At 37.5% G+C, this 14538-nt stretch overlaps 1 protein-coding gene across 1 annotated transcript in view; it reads right to left on the reverse strand.

The window, feature by feature from the left end:
- Positions 1 to 14538, reverse strand: part of SH3D19 (SH3 domain containing 19) — a 156186-nt gene that overhangs the window by 48214 nt on the left and 93434 nt on the right.

Here is a 14538-nt window from a genome sequence, read left to right on the forward strand (position 1 = left end):
TTCAATAGCTGGTTGGTCCTGGCTGCCTCCGACTGTGTGACCTTGGGCAAGTAACAGAACCCTTCTGAGCCTCAACTTACTCATTGGTCAAAACTCACCAGCTGCAAAGGTTAATGTTACTAGTTTGTGAGGCTGTTTGTTCATCTGATTTTTGTCTTTATTCAGAACAGATGGAATAATTATTTTTGGAATCATTTAGAAAAAATACGTAACCATGAAAGTTTAATGATATGATTTAGAAAGAAAACTTGTTTATAAAATTCTTCATTTTTTTTCAGAATGCTCTTTTAAATTTTATACTTATTTTTGAATTTATGCTCTTTTAAAATCTATGCTTATGGTCATCTGGATAAATCCTCTTGCTGTTCCTTAGGTAGATAAGAAAAAACTTCAGGAAGATACAATGATACATAGTTTATTTTATGAGAGGGACCCTTTAGAACATACTGTTCTGACAGACAAGAAAAAATTAAGCTGCAAGTGGTCTTCAGTATCATGAAGCTAGGACCGTAATATAAAATATAGATATTTTCAGCAACACTTTTTTTTAAATAAAAAAAAAAGTTTTTAAAGGCTTTCTGTAAACAACTACCTGAAAAAAAATTTAGTATAAGGTAATATAGAATAGGTAACAGCACTAAAACACAAGCAGGTGGACCGAAGTTTTCAGAGGAAACTTCTTGGTGCAAAAGTGGAGAGACTCCATGTGTTAATATTATGTTGACGCAGGTACAGTAATTAAAAGGATTAGAGTCAGTACTTAGAGCCAAAAGCCAGCCTCCTATGTGTCCAGGAAGAATATAAGAGATTTTATTGAATGTCTCCATTCAGTAGTCTCCTTACTCAGTACCACTGATTTGATGGGATGTCGTCACACTGCTACCTCTGTGAAGGAGACAGGCGTACTGACTGGGGCGGAACACGGTGGGGGGCGTTTGGGTTGAATTGCTCCCCCTCCAAAAAAGACACGTTGAAGCCCTCAGCTCTAGTACTTCAGCATGTGACCTTATTTGGAAACAGGGTCAATACAGATATAATTTCTACAGTAAAGAGAAAGTCATACTAGAGTAGGGTGGGCCTCTAGTTCTAACGTGACTGGTGTACTTGGAAGACCATGTGGAGACAGAGATACACAGGGGCAGTGCCACGTGATGTCAGAGGCAGGAGGATGGGAGTGATGTGGCTGCAGGCCAAGGAATGCCGCCGACGGCCCACTGGCCCCAGAAGCCAAGAAGAGGCAAGGACGGACTCCCCTGCGGCTTTCAGAGGAAGCAGGACCCCGCTGACAGACTGGGTTTCAGACTTCTAGACTCCAGAGCTGTGAGACATTAATTTCTGTCACTATAAGTCACCTAGTGTGTGGTACTTCGTTACGGCGGCCCCAGGAAACTAACACAGGGCGGCCGTCCAGGGTGCTGAGTAGATGAGATAATTCATTGAGCTGTACACTTCGTGTACTTCTCTGTATGTTATACTTTAATAAAAGTTGCGTGTGGGGTTGGAAACCTTGGCACAAAATAGAATTTTGACTGAGGTCAGCTCAGGTTCTACAATTCTCAAGACTTGCAGCATCATTTTTAGGTTAGATTTACAAACCAACCAAGCAACCAAGCAACCAACATCTTATGTCTATAACGGCATTTCCCAAACTCTATAAAGTTTCCAGTTCTCCTTCAGAGGTTGATAGAGTTTGTGGAAGGTAGAATGAAAAAGGAGGCCCATGGTTAAGTACGTCTCAATGGGAAACAGTTTTGGGAGATGCTGGAGAAGCCTCCAGGCTGTGCGGTGCATAGAATTTCTGTATGTCAAATGTAGCTGAGGATTTGCAAAAACCGTGGTTCTGAAGATGACCCTTCATGCCCATCTTTCTGCAGAGCCCAGGCTACAGGTGAAGGAACCACTCCACAGTCTTAAGAGAAAACCTTACAGACGGAAGTCCTCCCTCAGCGTGAGCTCAGGCTCATGTCTCAGCTGGGAACAGCCAAACCAGATGGCCACCAGGGGGCAGTAGATGCAGCCACACAACCCCTGATCAGAGGAGGGGGCAGCAGACCTTGTTCTGGATCCAACAGCCCACATTCACTTCTGGTGCCTCTGCTTGCCAGCTGGTATGACTTTGTGCAAGTTAAATTACTTAGCTTCTCCAAGGCCCCTGGTTTCCTCACATAAAAGCAAGGATAACCTACTTCCTTCATGAGGTCGTTGTGAGGAGTCAGAGGGAGAATCCATTAATACGTATGTGACATAGTGCCTGGAAGGAAGTGTGGGTTAAATAAATGTGAGCTGCTGTTAGCATGATTCACGTTTGTGCATAGTCTTTAGGGGCATCACAAAGCATCTGGTACATACAACCCTTGATGGCTTCTCATTTTGGGGTCTGATATAGATAGTAGGCCTAGCAGTTTCTGTTTTTAAAAGACTTTTTTCTTTGAAATTCACTTGGCTTTCTTCCGATTTCTGCTGTTCAGATGGAACCTGAGCTCAGGCCCCTTCACGACCAAACAAAGGGCTGTGAAACTGCATCTCTGCTCCATGCTAAATGTAGAAGCCCGTGTCCCGGCTCTTGACAGAGCTGACCCAGATCTTTTGCCTTCTGCTCTTCAAGCGCTGCTGCTCTATTATCAGGTGCCCTTGTTCCTGGTGTGGCAGATAAACCTGCTCCAGAGTATAAGAGTCAAAGAAACTTCCAGAAGGGAAATAAAAGGTTGGGGAAATGGCTTTCAGATACTGAGGAGGAGAACCAAAAGCCAGGGTCAAGACAGAACTGTCTCAGATCTGACTGCCTGATGATCCGTCTTCCTTCTGTCCCTTCGTCCACTCTCCCCCAGTGGCCCTTCTCGGGCTGTGCTGTAAGGTCACTCACTGTGTTTGCATATAACTTTACTTAGTTGTAAAGAAGGTGGTTTTAGGAAAGAAAACTGCATTTTAAAAAAATGTTTCTTAACATAATGAATTTCTAATGATGAGATTTCAGCGACGAAGATGATGAGAACAGCTTATTATTTTGTGTGCCAAACACACAATCCATTTTGAAAATGAGGAGGAACTGAGGCTTAGAGGTTAGGGCTGCAGTCACACAGCTGGTAAGTGGCAGAGCCAGATGTGAATTCAGTACCATCTGATTATAGTCCAAAAGTCCATAATTCACGCTTGGGTAGTTGGGTAAAAGTTTCCGGATGCTCCACAAAGTTCAATAGGTAGGCAAATACCCCTAGGCATAAAGCTGGCCCCTCAAATATCACGTCAGACTTTCATGCAGACTATGCAGATACAGGGATGAGCAAAACAAAGGTTGGCAGATACAACACTGCACTGTTGTCAACAATGACAACAAAGCACAATGATCATTCTTAATCTCATCTAGGGAAGTCCAATCTTTCTTTACATTTTGGATTATGTTTTATTTATCATAAGATGACAGAGTCTAAAAAATATTTATACAACTTTCAAAAAAGCAGCTTGTTTCCAACTGTAAATTCACCCCCCACTCCTCCCCTTGGTGAGGCAAAACGATTTTCACAAATCTAGGAGTCGCTGGATTTGGTGTGTTTGGTACACAAATCAGAACAATGCCTGCAAGTGCCCACTGTCATCATCACATCAGTTTTTGGAGTTCCTTCTATGTGCAGAGACAATTGAATATATTTTTTAAAATGCATTCTTTATAAAAATCCTCGATAAAGGGCATGAGCATACATTAAAGAACCAGTCAATAAAGCCATTAGCTTAACAAGGAGTTAAACCAATGTGATCTAGAGGTGCAGCCCTCTAGTCAAGCTGATAAACACGCCAGTGCATATAAAGTTTATCCCCTTGTACAACCTTCTCCAAAGGCTCTCAACATTTGTATGGATTAATCTCCACCTCCCAACAGAAAGTTTTAACTAGATTGGTGTGATTTTTTCAGGCTAGAAGAGGTATTCTGTTTCATCCATTCTTTCAAACAGTACTTATCAGATGGGTAATATGTACAAGGCACCAGGAATGCTCTGAAAGCACAGATTCTGACCCTGGTGAGAAAGACAAATAGTGCAACTGATTTTCTATTAACAGAACATATGGGTAGGCACAAGGAGCTATGGAAGCAGAGAAGGTATATATCATTTGATCTTGGGGTCTGAGGAAAGACTCCCAACATGTGATACAGGTCTTCACTGAGACCTGAAAAATGTGTAAGAGGAAATGTTCTGAGGAGACAGTGTCAGATAGCATGTGCAAAAGGTCGGGAGTGAAGAGACAGCTGAGCTTTGTTTGAGCACAGCAAATGAAGAAGCCATCGTAAGAGATAAGGGATTGGAACCCAAATGCCATGCCAAAGAATGTGGGAACATGCTGTGGAGGGAAGTGTTGATGCCAGGCGTGACCAGCTAGATTAAACACTAAGATCCATGGGTCAGGGATATGACAGCAAAGTGTTTCAAAAGCAAGTAGGAATTTGTCTGGAGACCTCTCTGGAACAAGCACTGTTGACTGTAGCTGGTCTGTATGCACCAGCCATGATTTTTTAAAAATTTGAAGTATAGTTGATTTACAATGTTGTGTTAATTTCTGGTGTACAGCACAGTGATTCAGTACAGCATACACACACACACACATAGATGTATACTCATTTTCAGATTCTTTCCCACTATAATCTATTAAAAGATATTGAATATAGTGCCCTGTACTATATAGTATAACCTTGTTGTTTATCTGGTTTATGTGTAGTAGTTTATATCTGCTAATCCCAAACTCCCAATTTATCCCTCCCTCCCTTCCCCCTTTAGTAACCATAAGTTTGTTTTCTATATCTGTGAGTCTGTTTCTGTTTTGTAAACAAGCTCATTTGTATCATTTTTTTAGATTTCATGTATAAGTGATATCATAAGGTATTTGTCTTTCTCTGTCTTACTTCACTTCATATGATCATCTCTAGGTCCATCCATGTTGCTGCAGATGGCATTATTTTATTCTTTTTATGGCTAATATTCTATTGTATAAATATACCACATCATCTTCATCCATTCATCTGTTGATGGACATTTAGGTTGCTTCCATGTCTTGGCTATTGTAAACAGTGCTGCTATGAACAATGGGGTGCATGTATCTTTTCAAATTCCAGATATATGCCCAGGAGTGGGAGTGCTGGATCATATGGTCACTCTATTTTTAGTTTTTTAAGGAACCTCCATACTGTTCTCCATAGTGGCTGCACCAATTTATATCCCCACTAACAGTGTATAAGTTTCACTTTTCTTCACATCCTGTCCAACATTTATTATTTGTAGACTTTTTTGTTGATAGCCATTCTGACCGGTGTGAGGTGATACTTCATTGTAGTTTTGATTTGAATTTCTTGAATAATTAGCGATGCTGAGCATCTTTTCATGTGCCTATTGGCCATGTGTATATTTTCTTCGGAGAAAGGTCTATTTAGTCTTCTGCCCAGTTTTTGACTGGGCTTTTTTTTCTTTTTTAATTGAGTTGTATGAGTTGTTTGTATATTCTGGAAATTAAGCCCTTGTCAGTCACATTGTTTTCAAATATTTTCTTCCAGTCTGTAGGTTGTCTTTTTATTTTGTTGATGGTTTCGTTTGCTATGCAAAAGCTTATAAGTTTGATTAGGTCTCATTTGTTTCTTTTTGCTTTTATTTCTTTTGCCTTGGGAGACTGACCTAAGAAAACATTGCTATAATTCATGTCAGAGAAAGTTTTGCCTATGTTCTCTTCTAGGAATTTTATGGTGTCCTGTCTTATGTTTAAGTCTTTAAGCCATTTTGAGTTTATTTTTGTGTATAGTGTGCTAGAGTGTTCTAATTTCACTGATTTTCACGTGGCTGTCCAGCTTTCCCGGTACCACTTCACCAGCCATGATGTTTATGGGATGCTTGACTTTTTAAAAGGGTTTATGAATAAATCCTGGAGTGCTGGTATTATATGTCTTGAATTGTGGGGACATCCACATTTTTAGGAATTAAATATATGGATGATAGTATTGACACACTAATACTTAATGAGATAAATAATGAGGAGAGGTAGGAAAAAGATAAAAGTGAAATGCTAGAAAGGAAATGCTAGAAAGGCACTGGAGAAGTCCAGGGTGTCTTATTCACGCATGCATGTATTCATTTATAGAGCTCTCACTATGTAAAGGCATTTTGCCACAAACTGGGGACACCAATGTTGGAGATAAATAACCTCTTCCCTCAAGAAGTATGCAGTCTTATTGACAAAAGTGTGAAAAAAAATATTATATAAGGTATTATGGGAGCCTGGAAGAGGCGTGTCTAAATTTAGCCCTGGGAGATATGAGGAAAACACAGGTTTGATGCTTAAATAGAACTAGCGCAGGTTTCCTCAGCCTTGGTACTGCTGACATTCGTTAAGGGTGGGAGTAGGGGAGTGTCCTGTGTATTACAGGGTGATTAGCAGCATCCTTGGCCTCTACCTGTTAGATGTCAAAAGCACACACCCCCTACCCCTCTGCAGTTGTAACAACCCAAAATCTCTCTAGACTTTGCCAAATGTCCCATGGGGGGCAAACTGCCCTCAGTTGAATCACTAAGCTAATGTCAACAAAACAGAGTAATAGAATTTATGTGGATGGGAGAGAAGTTGGCTTTCCATTTCTGGCTGCCAAGTTGATGGTGACAGCAGTGGGATAAAATGTGAAGGCTGGCGGTGGGGGTGGAGGGGGTGGATGTGAGGGAGTAGGACAAAGGCGGTGATGAGAAGAGAAGAAAGAAGTAAAAGAAATTTCTAGTACCAAGAACAGTTTTAGAAAAGTGGTACTATGGCTATATCAGGTGAAAAAATTAGTCTTTCTAAGAAGGAACATAAAAAGTCAGTCATTCTATGAAAACAACCTTTAAGTTAGGTGTTTATAAACCATGGATTATGTGTACTACTTTTTTATGATACCTATTTCAGGACTACAATAAAGCTTGACTTGCTGCATTTCAGGGAAAAGATCATTACATGTACTTTTATAAACAAAGCCTTGGGCCAACTCTGATTTGATTCTCAAAACAGAAAGCAATAGTGTTATAGAATAACCAGAATACCTGTGCTTACATCTTTGGTGTGCATCAGTCAAACTTTTATCACCCTATATTACCTGCTAGATTAAGGCAATATTATGTAATGGGAGAAGAAAGTATAAGTTAGTAAATAATATTTTACTGCTGAGACAAATGTAAAGCTACAATGCCATCTTAAAAGTGTCTAAGTTAATACCATCATCACAATACGTAGGACCAGCTCTGATAAACTGTGAGGAATGGAAAAAAAAAAAAGTGTAGTTACTTGAAACTAATGAAAACAAATTACGTTTTAGTTCTAAAACTCTGATTAAAAAAAAATTAAGCTACGAGGATCTATTTTACAACGCAGGGATTATAGCCATTATGCTATAATAACTGTAAGTGGAATATAACCTTTGAAGTTGTGAATCACTATATTGTACACCTGAAACTTATATAATACTGTACACCAACTATACCTCAATAAAAAAAATTAAATAAAACTCTGATTAGCTTCCATAGTTAAAATTTGGGTATGGTGGGGGTGGGGGGTGGTGGTGAATTCCTTCTTAAGAATTAGAAAATAAAGATTAGTGTAAAAACTAACTGAGATTCAATTAGAATGACTTTTGCTAAAGTTAAAAACTATAACAAAACTACAACATACTTCTATTAATATTCCAAAAACTTTAGGCAAAAAGTTATATGAGTTCTGAGTTCACTAACTTTCATCACCATTGACAGCTCAGTTATAATCACTGAAATCTATACTATAACATCAAGTTACATCAGGTATTTTTCTACTTAATGTTTCTGAAAGACAAGAAAATCCTATGTGCAACCTTTATCTACATACTTGGTTTCAGGACAAATAAAGTTAATACATATTTAAATGAGTTTCATTAATACACTCTACCTATTATAACATTTGTAAAATGAGTTCTATTGACAGTATATGTGTGAACATGGAGAATATGCAGGGCAGGTAGAGAGACAGCAAACAGGATGCACGAGGTACCTCCGGGCCAGCAGGACTGCAGTGGGGAAAGTACAGGATGGGGAGCCAGCCAGAGACCTGCTTTCCTGTTTGTCTGAGTTCAGTCAACTTACTTACTTGCTGGAATTGTTTCTTATCTGCAATATGTGGATACTATTGCCCATCTTTTGGCTTGTTACTAAGACTGAATGAAAAAAACTACATAAAATATACAGCACAGTGCTTGGCACATATTAATGTCTCAGAAAATGTTAGTTCTATTTCCTACCCTATTTTCCAATACACAAATTTCTGTAGTCCGTAATTACATGAGGCTGAAACTTTTAGAGCTATCCTGCCAACACCAGTTGAGCTGCTCTGTCGTTATCATAGCCTTACCTTATAAATTCAAATAATTGACTATTTCCATTTCAGTTGCGATTATTATGCACAACTTACAACCACAAACTCCATCCTACTCACAGAGAGAAACAAATATTCATTTGAATAGTACAGGTGATTCCACCTACAATCTACTTAATAAGCAAATCCTCAGAAATAATTTTGATTCTGGATTTGTTCTGTCAGTTTCAATCCCCAGTTATACCTTGTATGCACACCTTGCCAAAACTGCCTGGGTCTGATGTTCATAATAGGTATTTTTCATATAAAATGTCACCTTGATGAGCAGGTGAGCATCTGGTGCTCAATGAAGAACAGTACTCTCTTCTAAAAGTAGATGGAAAACTGGCCAGTTTCACCTTTTTTAAAAGAGATGGTGCTTTAGACTCCAACATGGCACCTAATTTGGCAACAAACACTGTTCTGTAAGTGTCAGTTATGGAATTTCAGGGGTTATTCTGCCTATTCACAGATTTTTCATTGTACAGTATCTTTAGAACCTGTCTCTTTTTAAGTTAAGTCTCTGGTAATTCCCAAGCAATAAGCAGTAGAAACTTCACTGGTGTGCTGCTGAATTTCAAACCATATGTCATACACAACAGCATACAGTGATGTTAATCAGATGCAGCTATGGGTTATGTTATATGACACAGAGGCATGTACCATTTGCTCTGAGAAGAGGAAAGGGCATGTCAACTCACCACCCAAGAAACGAGGCATTTACTGCAACATGTGAGAACAGGATCTTTAGCCAGATCTTCAAATGTTAACACAAAAAGGTTGAGAACTACGGCTCTGATGTATAACCATGTTCAACAAGCAAATGTTGAGTGAACCAAGGAAATAATAACCAGAGTAAGTATTTTCTGAGTTTATATCTTTCCTCTATAGTCAACCTAAACTGATCTATAGAATGGGTTTATGTAGAAAACTTAGAAAGACAAAATTTAATCCTCCCTTTGCTGGATATATAGCAATACAGAAGGATTAAATTTTATGATAAGAAGTTCTTTGTTGGTAAAGGGTGTGAAAAGGATCACGTAGCTCTAAAGGAGTGTCCTTTATAAGCCAGGACAAAGGGAAGGATAATAAAATGTTAAAGAAATAAGTGGCAGTTTTACAGACTCACAGACATAGAAAACAAACTTATGGTTACCAGGGGGAAGGAGGTAGGAAGGGATAAACTGGGAGTTCAAGATTTGCAGATACTGACTGGTATATATAAAATAGATAAACGAGTTTATACTGTATAGGTCAGGAAACTATATTCGGTATCTTGTAGTAGCTTATGGTGAAAAATAATAGGAAAATAAATATATGTATATTCATACATGACTGAAGCAATGCACACCAGAAATTGACACAACATTGTAAACTGACTATACTTCAATAAAAAAAAATTACTCAAAAAAAAAAAAAAGAAAAGAAAAGAAAAGAAAAGAAAAGTGTGGCAGTTTCAGTTTAAAGCCCCCAAAACATCCAGAAACTGATTTTTCAAACTTTGGTCTTAGTAGCTGATGATATCTGTATTTTTGACCAAAAGACAGGCATGTACTTATTTATTATGAGAAAAATTTGATTTTCAACTAAGAAAGTTAATACTTATTTCATTCCAGGCATTATGCTAGATACCAAGGAAATAAGATTTACAACTAGGACATGGTCCCTGGCTGTAAGATGCTCATGATCTAGTGAGAAGCCTATGGACAGAAGCTCACAATTTGTACATATTTCTGTTTTTCTTAAAATTAGGTCTTTCATATACTTGGTACCTTGTATTAGAGATGTTTTTGTTATTTCTTCTACTAGACTATAAACTCTCAGGCAATGTAGACACTGGAATAATGTTGCATATAAACCTTACATTTTAAAAATTATGGCCAATTAAAAAAATTAGGTAATTTTTAAAGTCCTTTTGGCATGTTCATATTCCATGCCATAAAGTATTTTAGATCATAAGTAAAGAAGTCTCCTGAAAACAAATGACTCATGCAATTCCACCCTATTTAACAATGACTTTTAAAGAGAAGTTTTTTGTTTTTTTTAAAGAAAGAAAATCCACACCCTTCCCTAAAACCTGTCATTCTGGTGTAAAAACATATATGCAGCTGAGCTTCTACTGGACAAGGTTCACACATCCCTTTGGTCGCTTCTTTATTGATGTTCAGGGAAAACCTAGTATAAACTCATGTGACAGACACGAGACTGGCAGGGGACTCCATCTGGCAAGAGAAATTAGGACACAGGCAGCTTGGTGGAAATCCAGAGTCATTTGGTCACACTACAGAAGGAATAATTTAAAGGCAGATGTTTCCTACATCATAGACCATATACAGAGTCCTAACGCCTACACAGTAAGAAGCAAAAACCAAGTGAAAGCCCTCAACTCAAGGATGAAAAAAATACTCAGGGAGAAAAAAGGAGAAAAAGTTTCTCGTAACAGATTAGTTTATATCACTTATCTAGAAAAATCTGCTTTATGGCAGAAGTTTGTTTTTTAACTAAACATATAGAAGTACTCCAATATGATGGTTCTCATCAGAACATATCATCTATTTTTCTCTTCTCTTGGTCCTATTATGCAAAAGGCTAGAAGAGGGTGGGTTGTAGAAAGAGGTAACGACCCCACTGCCTACACTTGCTACTGTAACCTCAGAAGAACACCTGGTAACACTGTTTGATGTCAGTTATGGAGACTAGCTCTTTTCTAACATTTCTGACTATAGCTTTTCACTATCTTTTTTCTTCCTTAGTGCATGAACAAATCGAACATTTAAAAAATAACCTGAGAAACTCTATTCCTTTGGAGACACTGAAAAAATCAAAGACACATATATGTAGATAAGTAAGAGTATCTGATTAATAGATTATTTGACATTTAGGTCATAAAGGATACAGGAGGACAGGTAGGAAGGATGGAAGGAGGAAAAGAGGAATGAGACTCTATACACAACCTGATAAATCTATCAGAGTAAAAGTCAGGGGATTAATTTTTAGTAGAGGTACAATTAGTACAGACCAATATTTCTGGCTTTCATTTTGACAGCATTCCTAACTCCTTTTGAATAATTCAGGATTGAAACCTAGAGGAGATAACCGCATAGCACAGGTGCCTGGTGTCTCCTGATGATGTGGCAAAGTCAGCACCAAAACTCAAAAGTTCCAGAAGTACTTGGAGCTGGACTAGCAACAAAATGTTACAAAGGGGGGTGTGTAGGCATATGAGTATCTGGGAAGATGCCTTAACCTTAGCATGTGGTGGTTTTCAAATGAAACCAAATTCATCTCAATTAACCAGCATGATATTCTCTTGTAAAAAAATAAAACTTTGTTACTAATAAAAATGAGTGAAAAATCAGTGGGTTTAGTAGAAGGCAGTAGGGAAAGAAAAAAGGTGAGAAACATGATTTCGTGCGTCTCCATTCTTTACGGGATTAAAACAAAACTGCCGCAAGGTATGGCAGTGTGCTGTTTTTCACTGCAAATATAAATACATATTTTAAGCATGTGAAACTGATCGAAATATTAAGTCATGCTTCCAACAAGACAGAAAGAAATTAGGTCAGTTCGAAACACAAACTTTAAAAAGGTATTACTTCTAAAATGTTAGCTCCATTTTTGATTTGAAATAGGCAGATATTTTTTGAAAGCTATGTTTAAATGTTATTAATAAAGTGCATAAATTATTTGTTATGACACTACAAGGTTTTTCTACACCAATAATCTTGCTTTGTTTTTGCTTTTGTTTTTTTTTAAATTGTAGTATACTCATTTACAATGTTGTGTCAATTTCTGGTGTACACAACAATAATTAAAAAAAAATCTCTTTTAAAAGTCAATGTCGTAGACACTCATTTCTTAGCTTTGTAATCTCTTGATCAAAGGTTTATAAGTTGGCTAAGTCCTTCCTTTTACCTTTTGAGAGATTCCTGTAGCATTATATTTCTGTCTTTTCCCCAAATCTCAGTGATGTCTAAGCCAGAATAAAATACACTTAATCAGTGGTGGAGGAAACAACAATGAAACAATAAACATATGCAAAACAGAAAACTTAATCAATGTAATTTCACATATTAAAGGCCTTAAAATGCTTTTATTTTGCTAATAAAAATAAATACATTTAAAAAATCATTTACCAAGTACTTCAAAAACTGGTAGTTCTTAGAGTTTCTGTTAAGGCCTAAAACTAAGAACGTAAAAGAGAACAGAGACAGCTGAGCTCATTCTAACAACATTGTTCTCCTCTGGGAATTGGAACAGAAACTTCAACAGCGGGTGGGCATGAAAACTTTTACTGCAAATACTCAACAATTTCTGTATTACATAAGGAGTGCAAGCAGTGCACCCACAAAATAGCATCTATTTTTTGCAAAGCCACTGGAAATCTATCCCACTAGAAGACAAGAACGTATCTGGCAGCTAAAGGACTTTAAAGTCATTTAAAATTTTGACTACCAATAGTTATGAGAAATTATCTAACACCTATAGTAAATTGCTAGATGAGGGAAACCACAGAAGAACAGGTTTTAGGATTTGCATTAGATATTTGAAGACACCTTCATTTAAAGATATGACTGTTCATGAAGACACTGGGTATGACTGCCCCTGAACAAGGAGTTCTATCTTTATAGGACATTTTAAAAGATTCACAGTGCAAATCTGCCTCTTACAAGCATCAGGAGAAAGTGGAAAGGAGCAAAGCAAGAAGATGCAGAAGAGAAAACAGGAGAGAATGGCAGGAAGGGGTCCGGCTCTGTTGCGGGTGAGTGGAACGCCAATGCTCTGAAGGTAAGGGCTCTGCCTGAGGAGTGAGGAAGCCACACCGGCACCACACACTGATGTAACTGGCCTGCTCCACGGGAGGTTCATGCTGCCCCATCCCCACGCATCCCCTCTTCCCTCTCACACTGGGGAGGAGAGGCACTGTTTTCAGGATTCTCACCGAGTCCCCCTCCTGACCAGCTCTACCCACGGTGAAATGGCCCCAAGTGAAATCTGTGGCAAAGCAACAGACTATGACCCACTGATACTGAAATTTACTTCTATACGGTAGATAAACGGATCCCCAAACAATATTCAGTGTGACCTCAAATCTTATTTTTTAAATCCCTTACTTAAAAATAAACCACATATATTATATACACAGACATCTACATACCTTATATATATATGTACACATGTGTGTAATTTGCATATTTATATTTTATATTTATATAAGAAAAGTGAGAACACATCTACCAGTTGGTGCACTGGAATCAGCTCACACTAGCTCATGAAATCTGACAATTAAATTATCAGAAATTCTGCAGGCCAGTTTTTAAACATAGTCATTATTAAAAATTATATAAGCTTTATATAAATTATATAAACTCACAATTAAATAAATCAAACAAACCAACTATACTTCAATAGAAAAGAATGTAAATAAAAACATAAAAAAAGAACAAAAACAAAGTAATAAGTACACAAAACTCATCTCCTAATTATTTTACTACATTTTATTATTATCTGTGCTCTCAAGATGATCCATGCCTATCATTTCTGAATAGTGGAGACGCTACATAATGATGTGCCACTGGGCACCTTTTTCCAGTTCATTATCGATGGTGTCATGTTGGCCATGGTGGGAATATTTTCACCACAAAAACTGGCAAAATAGGGCTGAATTTATCATTTTACTGATGGTCTAGACTTAAGAAAGTAATGGAGAAAATGTTAACAATGCAGATTCAACATAAAAGCATGTTCTGTTTGTAGCTGTTACATTATGAATATCACAAAAAATTGAGAAAATATTCTTCCAGTATTTGAAAACTATTATCTGAATCAGCAGAGAAGTTCTCAGGCCATTGACAAAACGGGTGGAAATTCTGACATATGTTTTGCTTGTTTCACTTTCATTTTATTCATTAATATAAATCAAAGTATCAACAATATTCATATTGGAATTACACTTAAGAGAGCTGGTTGCTAAAGGTTCATCAGTACACCATGGCATATGATTTGTTATCTACCTGTATCTCTGTCTTTTCCAAGTTTTATACAACAGACATTATTACTTCTGTAATTTGTAAGTTTTTTTTTTAAAGATTTTTTTTTGCTATGGCAAAAAAACAAAAAAAGCAATTGGTTCATGTCAAATTCATGACTTCTGAATAA

The sequence above is a fragment of the Camelus ferus genome, chromosome 2 (genome assembly GCF_009834535.1).
Source record: "Camelus ferus isolate YT-003-E chromosome 2, BCGSAC_Cfer_1.0, whole genome shotgun sequence".
Lineage (NCBI taxonomy): Eukaryota > Metazoa > Chordata > Mammalia > Artiodactyla > Camelidae > Camelus > Camelus ferus.